General features: G+C 38.4%; 1 protein-coding gene across 12 annotated transcripts in view; it reads right to left on the minus strand.

The window, feature by feature from the left end:
* PHF21A (PHD finger protein 21A) overlaps positions 1–16,274 on the minus strand; it is a 147,294-nt gene extending 131,020 nt beyond the window's left edge. For 4 of the 12 annotated variants that reach the window (XM_087921422.1, XM_026707597.2, XM_026707614.2 and 1 more), the window contains exon 1: positions 15,822–16,266. The gene's annotated coding sequence lies outside the window, so the exon portion shown is untranslated. Of the gene's footprint in view, positions 1–15,482; positions 15,517–15,582; positions 15,718–15,821 lie in introns of those variants that run through there. The other 8 variants (XM_087921424.1, XM_087921426.1, XM_087921421.1 and 5 more) reach the window with 6 other exon arrangements.
* Positions 16,275–16,915: the final 641 nt, after the last annotated feature.

Below are 16,915 nucleotides of genomic sequence, written 5' to 3' on the forward strand. Positions count from 1 at the left end.
GATGGGAATGTGGAGGTAAGCTTCCATGAGATCAATAGAAGAGAGGAGATCGCCCTCCCGAACACTCTCCAGAATAGAATGCAGAGTGAAGTGCCTATATGGGATAAACTCATTCAGAAATTTTAGGTCAACAATGGCTTGCCACCACCCCCCGAGGCCTTAGGGACCACAAAAAGTCGAGAAACCCACATCCATGTTATAATTCAGGGACTGGTTGAATGGCCCTTATATCAACCAGGTGACTAATGGCCGATTCTATAAATGCCCTTCGTGAACTGTCCCAGGAAACGGGGCAGAGTAGAAATTTTTCTGGGGGTGGTGATAGAAATTCTAATTGTAACCGCGGCCTTACTGTATTGGGTACGCAAGCGTCTGTCGTTGATTCCTCCCATCTGGAAGCAAAGGAGGCCAAACGATGAGGGGAAGAACGAGAGATTATTTAGAGCGACGGAAGGAACGACCCCCACACCCACGAAAGGGCTGTTTACCCGCAGCTTGTTGTCTGCTGGTAGCCTCATGTCATTGATCTTGACACTGAAAATACGGTCTCTGAGGTCTGAAGAAGTGAGAAGCGTTTTTGGGCCTGAATGAGGGAGGCCGGCATGGGGTAGGGCGGAAGTCTGCCCTCTTTCCTGTTGATGAGAGGACTTTTGTCTTTTGTTTCAACAGCAAATGGGTCAAGGGCATCTCCAAACAGCTTCTCACTGGTACATGGGGCAGAAGCTAGTTTCCACTTCCGTCAAGGCTTCGCTTGCCAATTTCGTAGCCATAGCAGTCTCCTAGCTGCCGCTGATGATGCAATGGCCCTGGAAGAGAACTTGGCAACATTGAGGGTGGCATCCACCAAGAACTCAGCTGCTGCTATGATCTTATTAAGGTCTTGATGCGACCTACAGTCAGATGGAGGTATGCAACCTTGAAGTTGGTGTAGCCAGCGGATGGAAGACCTTGTAAAAAATGATGCAGCAGTCGGGAGTTCTGGTTTGTAGCACTTCGGGGCAGGCAGGAATCCGTGATCGTGCGTGGTTTCTGCCTGCGCTCGCCACTGGAGTGCCCTAAGCCACCCGGCTTTAGGGCTAGCCACCTCCGTAGAAGGTGGTGAAGATAGGGGGATCTGGCAGGGTTGAGAGAAATCGCACCTCTCTTCCCTAGCCGGCTAAACCCCCTTTTCCGAAGGCGGTAGAGCGGCAGTCCGAAATGGCCACCACAAAGAAGCGCTCAGCTGGAAAAGAAAGTGCAGGAGGAGTTAAGAAGAAGTGAAAGTTTTTTTGCTGACCGGGACAAAGCAACAACAAAGGTATCCTGGAACTTAAAATTTGCGAGAGACACATCGTTCCCAGAGATTACAAGTGGTGAATGGAAGTTAAAAGGGAAAGTTCTTTTTTTTCACTCTCCTTCCTAACATTGACAGCGAACAGAAATACATGAGAAATCAGAAAAACCCGCTTTGGCATTAATAGGTAAACTGGATAACTAAATTCTAAAGGGATAATAAGGATTTCTGAATATTTTTTTAAAAAAATTTTTTTTGCTGTAAGTGGGAAGGGAGAGGAAAAGAATTGGAGCAGGACTTGGAAGTAAGGAGGAGATTGCCTAGAATTTGAAAGAATCATTAAATACTAACAAGACTTCTAAAAGATACATTTTAACTGGAACTTTGCAACTAAACAGTAACCCCAGAAAGAGAAAGTGAAGAAAGAAGGAAGTGCTAAAAGAAACAGCTTATTTGGGCTGTTTGGTGACTTTGGGACTTCATCATAATTTGGGAAATTATCTTTGAAGGACTAAAAACACTTGGGTGGTTGTTTTGAAAAAAAAAATTCTCTCTACAATGGCATCACTTGTGGATGAATTGAAAAATGAATTCAAAAAATACAAAGAAGAGGAACAAGAAGGGAAAGACTCTTTTGGCACTCTTTTTCAATTCTTAGAAATGGCGATTTGCACCTATGAGAAACTGACTGCGCAACAAGATGATTGGGACAAAGAAGCAGCCATCTTTGATGAAAAGTAACTTTATTTGGGGAAGAAAGGGAGGAGGAGGAAAAGAAAAAGGGGACTTTAAGATTTAAAAAAACAACCAAAAAAGAGAAAAATAAGGTGAAAAGTGGACATTAGAAAACAACAGAAAGGGGGAATACAGAAGAGGAAAAGAGAGGTGGAGAGACAAGGGGGTAAAAAGGGCAGGGAGAAGAAGCAAGGGAGGAAGGGATGAGAAGCTTCAATGGTGTGGAGCAAGATGTAAAGAAACAAGATTCATTTAGGGATAATGGGTAAAATTTTAATTTAAAAAGGGATTCTGCAAAGGTACATAAGATTGTATTGTTATATTTGTACTTAGAAATAATGTCAGAAAATTGGAAACAACATGTGATCAAAAAATGAGATAAAATATTCAGTGTAATTTAGTGAATTTTTTTGTGAATAAAAGGAAGGCAATGAAATAAATGAGAGAATTGAAGTAGGAGGAAATGGGAACATTTTAATGATACAATGATTTAAAATATAAGTTATGTGAAGTGGGGGGGGAATAACTATGGAAAGTTAAGTGTTCCCATAAAAGTATGATATTTAATTGAAAAGTAATGTGTAAAATGTTTAAGATTTAAATGAATATTAATGATAGATTTGAATTGGCATGGATAGTTGTTTTAATTATATTACATACTTATAAATTTTTCTTTTTTAAAAATATGTGTAACTTTAGAATGTACTAAACAGAATCCCAATGGAAGTTATGTACTATACTAAGTGTTATAAATTTAGGGGAAAGAGTTAAAGGTGTCACACTCCAATTAGATGTACAGGAGAAATTTTGTTTAAAGAGAAAAGATAAATAGATAGCTCGAAACAGAACAGACAAAGAATAATAAGTATAATGATCTGAACTGAGATGAGATAAATAAAATAAAATTAAGAAAGTTAAAAGAGGGGAGAAGCTATATGGAAAATGGAAAATGGTAATAAGATATGGAATGGTATATAAAATGAACATGAATTTGAATTTGTGTCTGTATGAAGAGATGTAACCCGGGATCAAGCAGCTTTCAGAAAAGATGTTTTATGTTTTATGTTTTGTTTGTTTGTGTATTGTCTTCGAAAATTAATAAAATTTGTTTTTGTTTTTTTAAATGATGCAGCAGCCGAGGCCTGGATGGTCCAAGTCAAGGCTTGATGGTTACCCTTCAGTGTTTGTTTGAAGCATTTGTCCTCTGCCTTTAGTACGTCCTGAGGCTCAGTTGGAGTGCTTGAGGAGAAAGAGGCCACAACTGGGGCATCTACTGGGGGAACTGCCAGAGCCCTAGCTAAGGAAAGATCCACACTGTAGAACCGCCTATCTTGGGATAATAGGCGGGGGCCTGGAGTGGGGAAGGCAAATTGTTCCTTGAGTAAGTCAAGAAAGATGATGGGGGAAGGAAGGACCTCCAAATGAACAATGGGTTTGGAGAAGAGGGAATCCCCATGCCCCGATTGTACCACTTGAGGCTCGGGGGCAATTTCCTCTGCTGACAACTGGACTGTTACCAATGCCTTGTGTAGGAGAGGTCTGAATAAAGCGAATTTGAATACAGAAGCCGAAGGAGGCTGATCAGGCCTCAGATCTTCCTCTTCCTCCAAGAGGCTGGGGTCCCAGATTTCTCCCTCTTTCAGATCAGAATCAGGGGAGGGGCTGCACTCAGATGATTCCTCATACTCTCCCTGAGTGAGGTCCACTCCTTCCGCATAGGTAAGATGGGCCTTTTGTTCTACACAGTGAGGTAGTCCCCTTTGGGGAATCTGCGCTAGAGGAAAAGCCGGGAAAAAAGGCTGAGATCTGTCTGAAGGCCTGAAGATATGTTGAAGCCCTTCTGCCAGACCCTGTCTGATGGCTAAGGAGACTACTTCGTTGATGTCAGAAGATCTGCCACTCGATGGAGGATCCGGGGCCTGAAGACCTGCTGCTGTTGGAGTAAAAGTGGCCTCTGGTCTTGGGCCATGGATGGGATAGATGAAGAAAGATCCCAAGGAGTCTGGGCGAAGTTAGGACCTGACCTGCTCAAGTCTTGAGGTCTTGGTTGGATTTCAGGTCGCTCTGGGAACTAGGATTGGAGGTGGCTAAGAGGAGCTGAGGTATCTTTCCTCTCCCTAGAAGTAGCTGGCTGAACAACTAGAGGATCGGCTGGTTGGGAAGCTTGTTGTAGTTGATCCCTCATTTGTCAATAGTTTTGCTGAACTGCCTATCTAAGGCTGCATGCCTTCGTTTCTCTACCTTTAATTCGGCCTGGGATGTTTTCTTAGGGCCCAAAACTTTGGCCCTAATCTTGGCCGCTACCTCCCTTTGAACAGACTGGGAGTGTTGTCTCCTTCTCTTTCTTTTGCCAGCTTGGGGGCCTTGAGAAATCAGGCCTGAAGGCTGTGTGTGGGCCTTGTCTTGATCCATAGTATGCATAAACAAATGCAGAGGTGCTGGAAGCGATCCTCACTATGCGTTGTCTATGCAGTAGCCTGAATAGGAACTTATGAATAGTAGAAGCTGGCCTTTAGGGGATGATGCCACCTAAAATGGCCGCTCACTACTTTCTTTAGAAGAAGCAGCTTTCAAAATGGCCACTCGCCACGTATGGTTGAAGAAGCCTCCAAACTGGCCGCTCGCAAGAGCTACAGGCTACGCAGGGGTTAAATCGCTACTTAGCCCCTACGCAGGGCTTAAATCACTAAACAGCCCCGAATGGCAAAATCGGCAATAAAGTGAAAATTTACGATCAGCTGAGAGGTGCTGTTATCGCCCATGCGGTCTTTACGATCGTGGTGGCCAAAATCGCTGAGGGAAGACTGTGGGAGAAGATCAAGGGTTACTCCCTACTTACAGTCTCCCTCGGTTGAAGAAAACGTTGAATCCTCGGCGTTGCAGGAGAGTGGAGCCCCACTCTCCTGAAGGCACAGCTGCACCGGTTCCCCGGGAACTATGCCAATGATGAAGATAGCTTTCACTTTTGCTGCTAACTAAACTGCTTTCAGAGACACCAGCTTATGGTCATCTAAAGAAGCTGAGTCAAAGCTGGGGGGTTTCTCCCACAAGCTACTACTTTTATACTAGATGGACCCAGCTTGATGATGTCATCAGGAGGAGTCATACTCATCCTGGGCTCTCGCAGCAGCATGCAGGAGAATGCTCAATTTTGGAAAACAAATGGTCAAGGGCAGTGGTTCTCGACCTTTTCTTCACCATGGACCCTCCTTAAATACCTTTGTGATACCACAAACCACCAAGATGTAACTCAAGATTTAAATCTTAACATTTCTTCAAGACTTTGCAGATCCCCTATGACATCACACCCTCCCAGGGGTCCACAAACCATGGGTTGAGAAGCACTGGTCTATAGTTAAAGATAAATTTCTTATGATCTAAAAAATTCTTCATAAAACTTTAATTTGTCAGAGCCTTCAACGACTATTTAAGAAGAAATGGAAACTAGATTATTTATGTTGGCAACTTAAGAAATGTGAAGGCACTTTAGCCCATATGATTTTGTCTTATTTTGTTATAGATTTGTTTTGGCTTAAACTTATTACATATATTAATATGTTCTTTGGAAGAAATATTATAGATAAGGATCTTAAAGAGACATTGAATTGTATTTCTAAAATATGGAATTTGTCATCTTATGAAAAGCCTGGTTTTTTATTGAGCCTAAAGTAAGGAAGGCAATTTCTGAAAGATAAGTCCTGATTTTAAGGACTGGATCCAGGATATATATTATATTATATTATATATATAAAGTTTTCAGCAAGGCATTCGATAAAGTAGACCACAACCTACTTCTTAGTAAGCTAGAAAAAAGTGGAATAGATAGCACCAACACTAGATGGATTCCCAACTGGCTGGCAAACCGTACTCAATGAGTAGTCCTTAATGGGTCTAAGTCTACATGGAGGGAAGTAAGAAGTGGGGTGCCACAAGGTTCCGTCTTTGGCTCAGTACTCTTCAATATCTTCATGAATGACTTATGATGAGGGAATAGAAGGGGAACTTACCAAATTTGCAGATGATACTAAGCTGGCAGGAATAGCTAACACCCAAGAAGATAGGCTCAAGATCCAGATGGATCTTGACAGACTAGAACACTGGGCCATATCTAATAAAATGAAATTCAATATAGAGAAAAGTAAAATCCTACACTTAGGCAAGAAAAACCAAAAGTACACATATAGACTGGGTGAAACCAGGCTCAATAGTAACTGTGAGAGGGATCTTGGAGTCCTAGTGGACAACCAGCTAAATATGAGCCAGCAGTGTGCACCAGGAGCCAAAAAAGCGAATGCAATCCTAAACTGTATTAACAGAGGGATACAATCAAGATCAAGTGAAGTACTAATACCACTCTATAAAGCCTTAGTAAGACCACACCTAGAGTACTGCATCCAGTTTTGTTCACCACATTATAAAAAAGATGTTGAGACTCTAGAAAAAGTACAGAGAAGAGCAACCAGGATGATTAGGGGACTGGAGGCTAAAACATACAATGAACGGTTGCAGGAACTGGGCTTGGCTAGTCTAGTCTATGGATGTATAGATGTTATTACCTGTGTTATTATAAATATGTGGTGTTTAACTTTTAAACCCACTAAAAGTCTGCATTCTCTTTTACTTCACAGCATTCTCAAATATAGAGTTTTTAAGAGTTCAAGTGGAGAGCCATATGTGTTAGAGAGGGAAAGCCCAGAAAGCAAAAGAGTGTTGGACGTATATATAAAGGAGAAAAGTTAAAGAGGCTATTTTCAAATATTAAAAAGCATTAACCACAGGGGTTACAAAAAGCTGGAAGCTTTTTTCTGCCAAGGTCCTAAATATCAGCATGTTTTTCTAGTCAGATAAATACGAAAATATATTTTATTTTGTCCATTATTTCATAACTGAAAAATTAAAGTAGTTAAACTACAATCAGTTTTGCTGGTACTAAAATAACAGTGCACTGATGCAAAGTACATTAAAGTTTCCATATAATGCAATTTTCCTTTATAGAAGTAATAGACACATTTTCTGTATCAATAAAGCAAGTTTAAACATGCAGTCATTTTTGCTTAAATCTCATCTCATTTGTGATGGATGAGAGTATTAACCCATCATGCTGTTAGAGATAGGTCAAGAATCTGTGTCACCTCCTTATCTATAGAAGCTAAATATGGTCATAGATCTTTCTATGTGAATCTCTTTTATATCCCATACATGTTTTATCTCTGTCTGTATGTATAAGTATGGAATTATCTATATACTATACCTGCCATCACTGTAGTCAAACAATAATATAAGAATACCCAAATGACAAGTGTCGTGTATACATCCAGAATCAAGCATGTAAATCAATACCATACAGTTTTAATGCAAAATCTGCGTGGGCAGATCCTTCAAACAACACAATGAGAATTCAACAATTAGTGGATAAAACTGAACAAAATTATCGTTAACTACTTAGGCATATATTCATGTAGTTTTTTGTACATAATACAACTGCTTGCATGAAAAAGGAGAACTAAGGCCAGTTAATTAAGTTAACTATAATTAAGGTGTATTCAGAAGTACCCATAACAAATAAAGTTATCCTACCACCACAGCAGCCCTCTAATCTTGATTGAGAGCTTTACATCTTCAAGGGAGAGAGACCCTCAGGGGTTTCACATTTTATTCTGAGTAGAACATTATTTCTTAAAGCATTTTACAATTTGAAAATGTTTAGTTTCCACACAGGAGGTGAAGGTAAGTGACATGGCTGATAGAACAATGTGGTCCATGAAAATGACACCCAAATTCCTACCCTTCATTTTGCAGCTTTCTCTGCACACGTTTTTAGCAAATTTTACAATTACCTGTTCTAAAGGAGCAAAAATGAAAGCAATTAAAGGACTTATTCTCAAATTCCTATGTTTCCAAATCCACATGCACTTACTTTTAGAGGTGCAAGGGCTTGCCTTCAACCATATTTAGATAGATACATCACTAAATCAATCATATGTATCAAAATATGAATACAAAGGGACATTGTCTTTCCAAACAGCACTAGGTAATTATAATTAAAATAATAGTTTAGCTTTAAATTATTATCACTGCCACTTTTATCACATTTACTAAATGAAAAGCAGATCATAAACAACTACATTCTGGAATGTTCTACTTTAAAATACAATTTTTTTGAAATAATTCACGTGACTACATGCCAGAATATACAGTTCATATGACACGTGGATGCAGTCAGATGTACTTTTATTTTCCTCTCCTTACACCCAGCTTAATCTTATCCAAATTTGAGCAAAAAAAGGACAAATCATTTAATCTTACGTCTATTTAATGAATAAAATTCTGAGAATACCATTTAAGAGTCAATTGGGCAGCTGTATGGAATGGAACTAAAATTTAAAACCAACATCATAATTCCTAGTAAATTCAGAAATCAATTCTATATACCTGCTCTAAATCAAAGTTTTGATGTCCTAAAATATAAAATATTCCCATAGAAGTAATTTCTAAGTAATCTTATATATCTATGGAAATAAACATTTTAGCACAGTAACTACATTTTGACTGTTTTATCAAATATTTCAATTGATATATTACTTATATTGTAGCATCCTTAAATTAAATTATACAATGATATAATATCACTGATGAATTTCTAAGGTACTATACAGTATATTATACAAAATCACTAGTATATACTTTTAAATTTGTTCATTAAATGAAAATCATATAACATATGAAGTCTGGTTTCCATCTATTAGGACAAAAATTTCTTCAATTTAAGGTGTTTTTTGCTAAACATATCATTTATATCACTTAAAACATGTATTTTAAAGATACATATTGTTCCAATGGTAAAAACCACTTGCTTAAATTTGTCTTTCCCCTTCATCAAACGTTAAATACAAACCTGTATTTTTTCCAACAAAAAGTCATTTTGAAGTATTTACTATGAAGTTTAAGAAAGGGAAATTCTTTAAATATTTTTTTTTAAGATGACAACACCTTAAATGTATCCATCTATTTAAAATAACCTCCTTAGGGGTAGTGAAGAACCTAGAAACACTTTGTGACAATTTATGTTCAAAAGGATGACACAGTTGTCACAGCATTTCACTACAGTGGCAGTACTTAAACTCCAGCATCTGAACAATTATTTGGCAAAAAGAAGAACAGTCTATAAACTTTTGGAACATGGGAAGTACATAATAGTACATTGCAACAGTATAATATGCAAAGCTGTTAAAAGTGTAAGGGAGACATTCTATTGCACTTTCCTTTGTAGGCAGCAGAAGTATTGATGAAGCCTGCAGATGCAGCAACAGAACTGTCCATAAAAAGCCAAGACAGCTGTTGCCATGGCTACTATAAGTCAGTTTATCAGAAAAAAAATTGTGATTACTCAGAAGTTTGGGTTTAAAAGATCCTTAAGCTTGGATGGCTAATTGACTGAAGAGATCAACTATGATTCTGCATCCAAATATATTGTCTTCAAACAGCCATGGTTAACAATACTAGGATACACAGCAGGAGGAGAAAAGAATGAATCAATGCCTTTCTGCTAGTGCTCCTTCTCTTCAAGTACTGACAGTTTGTGTTCCATATGCAGTCAAAAAACAAAACACACACCATATTTTCAGTTTATGTGAGGGTTGGTGATTTTTTTTAAAAAAATATAGCCCTATTGACAGAGTCAAAAAGAGTGATTAGGCCTCATATTTTTTTCATTTTACCAGTTACATATTTCATCTTTTCTTACTGGCTTACTATTCAGTACAACAAGAGAGGTTTTCAAACCCATTTCTATTTTCATGGTGAGAACTATTTTATTCCACTGAAAGGGTAGAAATTAAACTTCCCTCACTTGTTATACATTGCTTGTTCTACTATCAACAGAGAGAAGTATAACATTATAAGTGAAATGGGAAGGTAGCAATGGTTAACATCTTGCAGCAAAATAGATGTAAGTTGTGTTGAAAGCAATGCAAAAGTCACTATGGATCCCAATCAATAAGACCTAAATAGAATTCCATACACTGTGTATGATTAGTTTTCCCTTTACTTCATATGCATTTCCCAACCACATTTTACATTTGCTAATTAGTGTCTTCTATCTTACAGAGAAGATATGGGGAACACATTGGCAAGGGGTTGGTGCATTCCTCTGGACTGCCTGCCTATGTTGTTGACAACAAATACTGCATGTATTATCTGTCTAGACTGATAAAATATTGCAACTGAGCAACTAAAACAAAGACTGTAATGGAATAAGTTTCCAACCAGTGAAGCATTTGAGTAAATGCACATTTTTACTGTCCACTCTAAGTAACTTGAATATAATATATATTATAATCCTAAAATTCCCAGCTTTCATTTCCATCATGAGATTAATTCTGGTTTTAGATAAATACTGCCAGAGTTGGTTGTAAAAGGTAATGAGGTAAAATATTAAATAGGAGGCCACTCCTCACATTTTCAAAGTTGAATATCCTATAAACAAAAGCCTATACAAAATAACGATATTAATGTGTCAAATACAGTAATTACCCTGCATTAAAAAAAACTTTTAATATTTGCTCAATATAATGTAACAATTAAGTTTTATCTGTTCTAAATATAAATGAGGTTTATAAATGCAGTTATTTCCACAAGTTCTTTTAAAAGTTTGAAATCTTACATTTAAGTCATTTCCCAGCTTTTAGTTTTAAAGAAGTAATACAAAATTAAAATTTTAGAACATATGACAAGGATAAATATTAAAACGTTCACTTCAAATTTGTTCATTAAGCATTTGTGTGTTGCCAATATCAAAAACAAATCTAGGCAACTCACACAGAAAAAAACACAATATAATGTCCCATAAAAAACACTACAAGAAATTAAATATAACAAGTGAAATGAGGGTGTAACTCTCAGAAACGCATTGGTCCTTAAGAACTTGCAAAAACACAGCAAACAGATTTTTCTTCTTAAAAGATACCCCATGAATGACACAAGTTAACAACCAGAGGATTTTTTTTTTAATACCATAACTACTGTAGAAATTTTTTTGTGAACATCTTTTCAAACATCTATGGTTCTTCAAATACTTTACTAAAATATTTGTGAGCAATAACAAAGATAAATAAAATCTACAATACTTATATAAGTTTAATAGTAAAGAAACCAGTTATTGTGCCCAGTTTAACATCCAAAGCAGTAGGATAATAACTTGGAAATTTCTTCATTCTCTGACATAGTTGGGGTCAATCTATTCCTATCACATACCCAATTATCTGCAAACATATAACTCTCTAAATAGCTACACAAAATATATCATTTCCAAAATACTTTCAGTTAGAGACAAATTAATCAATTATTTCTCCTTGCAATTTAATGCACTTTCAGGATCACCTCTCTCAACCAATCCCATGGATTCTCACAAAAGGGCCTCCAAGGTTCCCTATGCTGTGATTGTATCCTGTATTATGGAATGAACCTAACTTCCTGGCCTTCAAAAAAATAAAAACCCTCCTCTCAAAACAAGACTGTTACATAGCGCTAATGCTGTGAAGGCTACCACCGAAGTCTACAAAAGTGAGGAACATAAAAAATCATTGTAAATAAATAAAACTCTTTATCCCAAAATACCTTAATCCTTTAAATTATCCATTTATGTCAGATCATATGAGTTCAATGTAAAATGTGAAACTTGAACTAATGAAGCAGTGATCTCTCTTTGTACCATGCGTTCTTAAAAAAAGAAAACTATTCAGAAGGCTTCTACAAGACAAGAAAGAACTGGGTTCATATTCAAAATTTACATGGAACCATGTAAAATAGCAATGTAGGACCACTATAAAATTACTATCAGGTGTATTTTTATAACAGGATCATACATTTAAATGTCCAAATATTAAAATATTCTGATGAAATCAAGAATTACTGCTTTTTAAAGTTAGCTCAGATATCACAAAGATTATTAATCACATCGTTGATTTCTTGTGAAAGTTTGTCCACTGTATTATTCATTAAAAGTGAAAAGAATGAAAATGTATCTTTAAACTATATGAGTTACACTAATACTACTGCAATTCTATACATATCTACTCAGAAATTATTCCTATTGATTTCAGCAGATTTCCAGTTAAGTACATAGTTTAATAATTTTTAATTAGGACTAACATGGAATGGAATAAGCTATGCAAAGTAATACCCTGAATACTTAAGCTCCCAATAAATTTTAGTGCTGAATCTATTCCAAAAGTACTAAACAAAGTCACCCTAATTTAAATTCTCTATAGATGCCTTAAAATTAGGGTGCCAGTTCTTAGAAAAATTGTTTCCTCCTATATATGGGAATGAAACAGTAAAAATTTTCTTTAGTATTATAATCTGTTATTAATGCTACAGTATAAGAAATATATGATCCAAAAATGCAATGAAACTTTTCTATATAGAATTAACAAAAGAAAAAACTTTATCCAAACTTATATTCAAATCGCATTATTTCAATTAAATTTTAAGCATGCAATTAGATCTGATCCCACTAAAATTAAAATAAGTTTAAGAGATGGATTACATCAAAATGATTATTGGAATTTAAGAACTTTTGTTTTTACAAGAAATAAATATTGAAGTCAAAAATTGAACACTTATGCATATAAAAATGTGAAATGTTTCAATATCAAAATAACTTACAATACATACTGAAAGAGAAAATAAGCTGATTCCACGCTTAACTATTGTTTTGAATATAGTCTAGATCTGCTTCACTTAACTGGTGCTACAAATCTGTTGGAGTTCAACAGTCCTAACACCTCAGTGGGAATGGCCAGTGGGAGTCAGGTCTAGCTAGTCTAGGGGAAGCTGTTTTTTAAAACATGCCACAATATTGATACCAAGTATCACATACATTTATGTTTGCAGTGCAAAAACTTTTGTGTTCTACACCCTGTAATAAAATGTAGTAATTCATTATATTTAATTTGAAAAGATATCAACAAAAAGGTGGAAGAAAATTTTCCTCAGTTTCCTTGCATTTAAAACATGTCTATTCAGAAGACCAACCAAGGCTTATACAGAAGTACAGCCTTAAGAAAGTAAAGTTTTATCAGTTTTGAAGGCCATCATATGTAAGTAGTAAAACAGTACCCCAATTCCATTTAAAAAGTATACCTTCAATGCTGCATATTAATGTCAATAATGCCTCATATTTTCCCATAAATACTCACACTTAGACCAGTAGGCTAAGTTTTTGACAGTCATTATACCAATCAAAACTTGCCAACCACTCCCCAGCAAATGGTCCATTTTTAAAAGAAGCATAACAATGTACTATTTTCATTTCTCCAGACTACTATAGCCACTATTGTAGAAGAGATCTGAGAAGTTAAGCCTGCATTTCTCATTTAAGAACAATTATATATGCTGCTACAATGTATTTTTATTACTTTAGAGATAATACTTTCTAAAGTTTCTGACCAACATACATTACTCAAATCCATAGTAAGAATTAGAATTGTGAAGAAATTCTTAGAATGTGTAAAAATAGTGCTTTTACTTAAAATTCTTAGTAATGATTTACGTAGTAAGACAATATTTTGTGAAAAGAATTTTAAAAAATATAGTTTAAAATATATTCAAAGTTACAGATTTGCAAAGTTCCTCACATGTTTAGCAAGATCACTAGTGTTTATGACAGCTGACTTCAGTTTTCCCTGAAATACCAGCATGTTAAACAAGACTTTCAATCCCATCTCATCTTAACTTTCCATAAGAAAAGAACATTCAATATTCACTAATATACTCAGATTGTAGTGGTCACTATAGTTAAGCCATTAGAAAAGAAAAAAGAAATAGTTAGAAAGTGAAACCAGACAAGTTCTGCCAAAGGAAATGATAAATAAAATGCAAGCAGTTCTATGAAAAAGAGTTCCTAAAACTCTAATTCTCTTTCTGGTGCTGAACTTTTTATTTCAAAAGGTTGAAATTCTAAAAATACAATAGAAATTTGTTTAAGACTGGACAGCATGTATGGCAAAATACTGGCCCGTGATATTACAGAATCATATGTTAATAATGCTTGCCCTAAAGCTGTTGCTACTTTTAGTCTTACAGAATAATAGCATTTCAACAATAATGAGCTGGAACTGCACTTTTCGTGAATACTATACTATAATAATTTATTCTGATTTGCATGCCTAGGTTTACTAATTTCAAATCTAAGGTTATTCAATAGAAAAACCCATAACTTTATCATTATGTTTAGAATATTCTACCTCATATTTATACTATGTATGAAAATCTTAACTTTTTAAGATACTGTCCTTATTGAAAATATATCTGAAAAACTCAGCCAAGATCTCTGTACCATAATCATGAACATATTTTTCACTAAGCATTAATTCATCAAAATGTACAAATCATTACTTAGAGAAGTTTATTACAGACATGACACAGTAAATGGCAACAGCACATTTATTTGGGAGTTGTTTGCACCAATTTTACTAACAATTTATTCTCCACATAAATGTGTCATTTAAAATAAAGGACTTGTAACCTGCAATTTAAGTGAAATGACATCCTCACACCTTTCAGAACATCCCTGTCACTAGTAAACATCACAGATAAATGCATACTGATCATAAAGCCTCATTTTCTGTCACTTGGTTTAATTGTGTTGATCTAATTCATTTTTATATCCACAACAAAAAAGTATTGTTTAATCCTGAAAGTAACAACTGAACTGCAGACATGTAAAGTGGGGGAGGGAAAGAATCCCATCTGTAGTAAGCTCAGAATAACAAAGAAACAAACACACAGAAAAGTAACAAGATACACATGCACAAAACAAGCAGACCAAATGGCAGTCCCATACACCCCCTACTCTTTGTACCAAACACAGAGAAATGGGAGGAAAAGATAGGGAGGAGAAGAAGGTACACGTCTCCAGTCACTGCAAACATGTGCCAGAGCAGGAGTGTGAAATCCCAAAGGTGTCCTTGCACTGAGCTTTGTATCCATGCAAAATGGGCTGCCCCAGGGTGAGGGGGGCAAGAGAGACTTCAGAATAACAAGTTGCTGAAGAAACGGAATTTTCCCAGCACTACTCGGGCTACCAAGACAAATTAAAAGGCAAAAAAAAAGGGGGGGGGTGGAGGAAAAAAGAAGAAGGGAGGAGAGGAAAAACCGCCGCCGCAGCAGCTTTACTACGAAGCCTCGATCATCAAAGCAGGAGCATCTTCAAGGTAATAAAACTTCCTCGGCGGCAGCATCAGGGAGGAAGAAGAAAATGAACCCCACAGAAAAACGGCCTAGAAAAAAGATCATCCTGGGGAGGAGGAGTGGGGGAAATCGTCCTCTTCCCTTCCCCCCTTTGCAAAAATGTGTCATTTCTCTCCCCCCCACAACACACATACACACTCTCTCTCTCTCTCTCTCTCCAATGTGTCACCTAACCCCTCCCGCCCCACCACCACCTCCTCCTCCTCCTCTTACAGAAACTTACTTCAATCCTCACAGGTGACAGAGAAAGGACATGCCCCCTTCCCGCATCCCTAGGCGTTATACCTCCGGGTGAGGAGGGGGGGGGGGGGCGGGTGAATTACCCTGAAGTTGTGGCTCCTCATCTCCAAGTTGGCTCCGGAGTCTTCCATGGTGGACTCCCTCCTCCCAGCGCGCACCCACACACCATCCACCCTTTTTCTCTGTTTCTTCCCCCCCCCACGCCACCCACCCCCCGAAACTCCCGAGCCAGGCAACAGAGGACGGGGGGGGGGGGGAGAGAAAGAAAGGGGAAGGTGGGGGGGGAAAGGAGAGAGAATATCCAAAAGGTGGGATACTACACCCTGCTGGTGGTGGTGATGTTGCCGCCGAGGTGGTCTGGCTGGGGTCCCCCTGGCAGGACCTCTGTTTGAGGGGGAAAGGAGTCCTCTTCATAGGGAGAAGGCGGTGCAGCTGCTCCTCTGGGCCTCCCTGTCCCCCTCTTCTTGGCTCCTCTCTCTCTCCTCCTCCTCTCACTTTCTTTAATCTAAGCTGGGAGTGGAAGATGGTTGGTTGGTTGCTCCCTCCTCCTCCTCCTCCTCCTCCTGCTTTTCTCTTCTCTCTCTCTCCTCTGAGGGGTCCTTTTCCTTCCCCTTTCCCAGGGGGGCTCCTCCTGCAGAGGGGAGGAGGGGACAGGCAGGAAGAAAGGAACGAAGCAGAAGAGGCGCAGAAGAAGAGAAACTGTGACACAAAAACAAGCCGAGAAGCTGAACTCTTCTTCAATCCCATTCACCCGGCCCGGCCGCAGCACCCGCACGCCTGAATCCCTCCGCCACCGGCCCTCCGGTTTTTTTTTTTCTCTCCCCTCCTTTGCTTTGCTTTGCTTTGCTTTGCTTTGCTTTTGCCTGGCCTGCCAGCGGCGCGCGCTCCAGACTCCCTCGCTTGCCCGCGCGCCCCCGACACAACTCTCTCGCACACAAACGCGGCTTACTTCGGCCGCTCTCCGAAGCGAAGAAGGGAGCCGAGGTTTGGGGGACAAAAGCGGAGGCGTAGGAGGCCTCCCCTTCAACCGGGGCTCCCCACCTTATCTCCCTATGAATGAAGGAGGAGGGGGTGGCCGGCCTGCTCGGGGAGAGGAGGGGGCGCCTGAAGGCTTCTCCAGAGGGACTACTTGACGTGTCGGTGCAGCGAATTTATTTCCCTTTGCCTAAGGAACGGGCTGTGGTGCGGCACCCATTGCCTAGGGAAAAAACCCGGATGTAAAGTGAGTGAAACTAAAGTAGAGTGAAGTAGGGCAGCAAACTCTCGCAGAGCAGCGGTGGCAGGAAAAGATCACGCACCGGGGCAGGCAGAGGAGGGAGGGAGGGAAACGAACTGGGGGCAGGCGGTGGGAGCAGCGGCAGCCAGAGGAAACCAGAAGTGCGAGCATCTTTTTTTCCCCCCCTATTGCAAGTGGCT

The sequence above is a fragment of the Pseudonaja textilis genome, chromosome 1 (assembly GCF_049901715.1).
Source record: "Pseudonaja textilis isolate UNSWEBS1 chromosome 1, rPseTex1.2, whole genome shotgun sequence".
Lineage (NCBI taxonomy): Eukaryota > Metazoa > Chordata > Lepidosauria > Squamata > Elapidae > Pseudonaja > Pseudonaja textilis.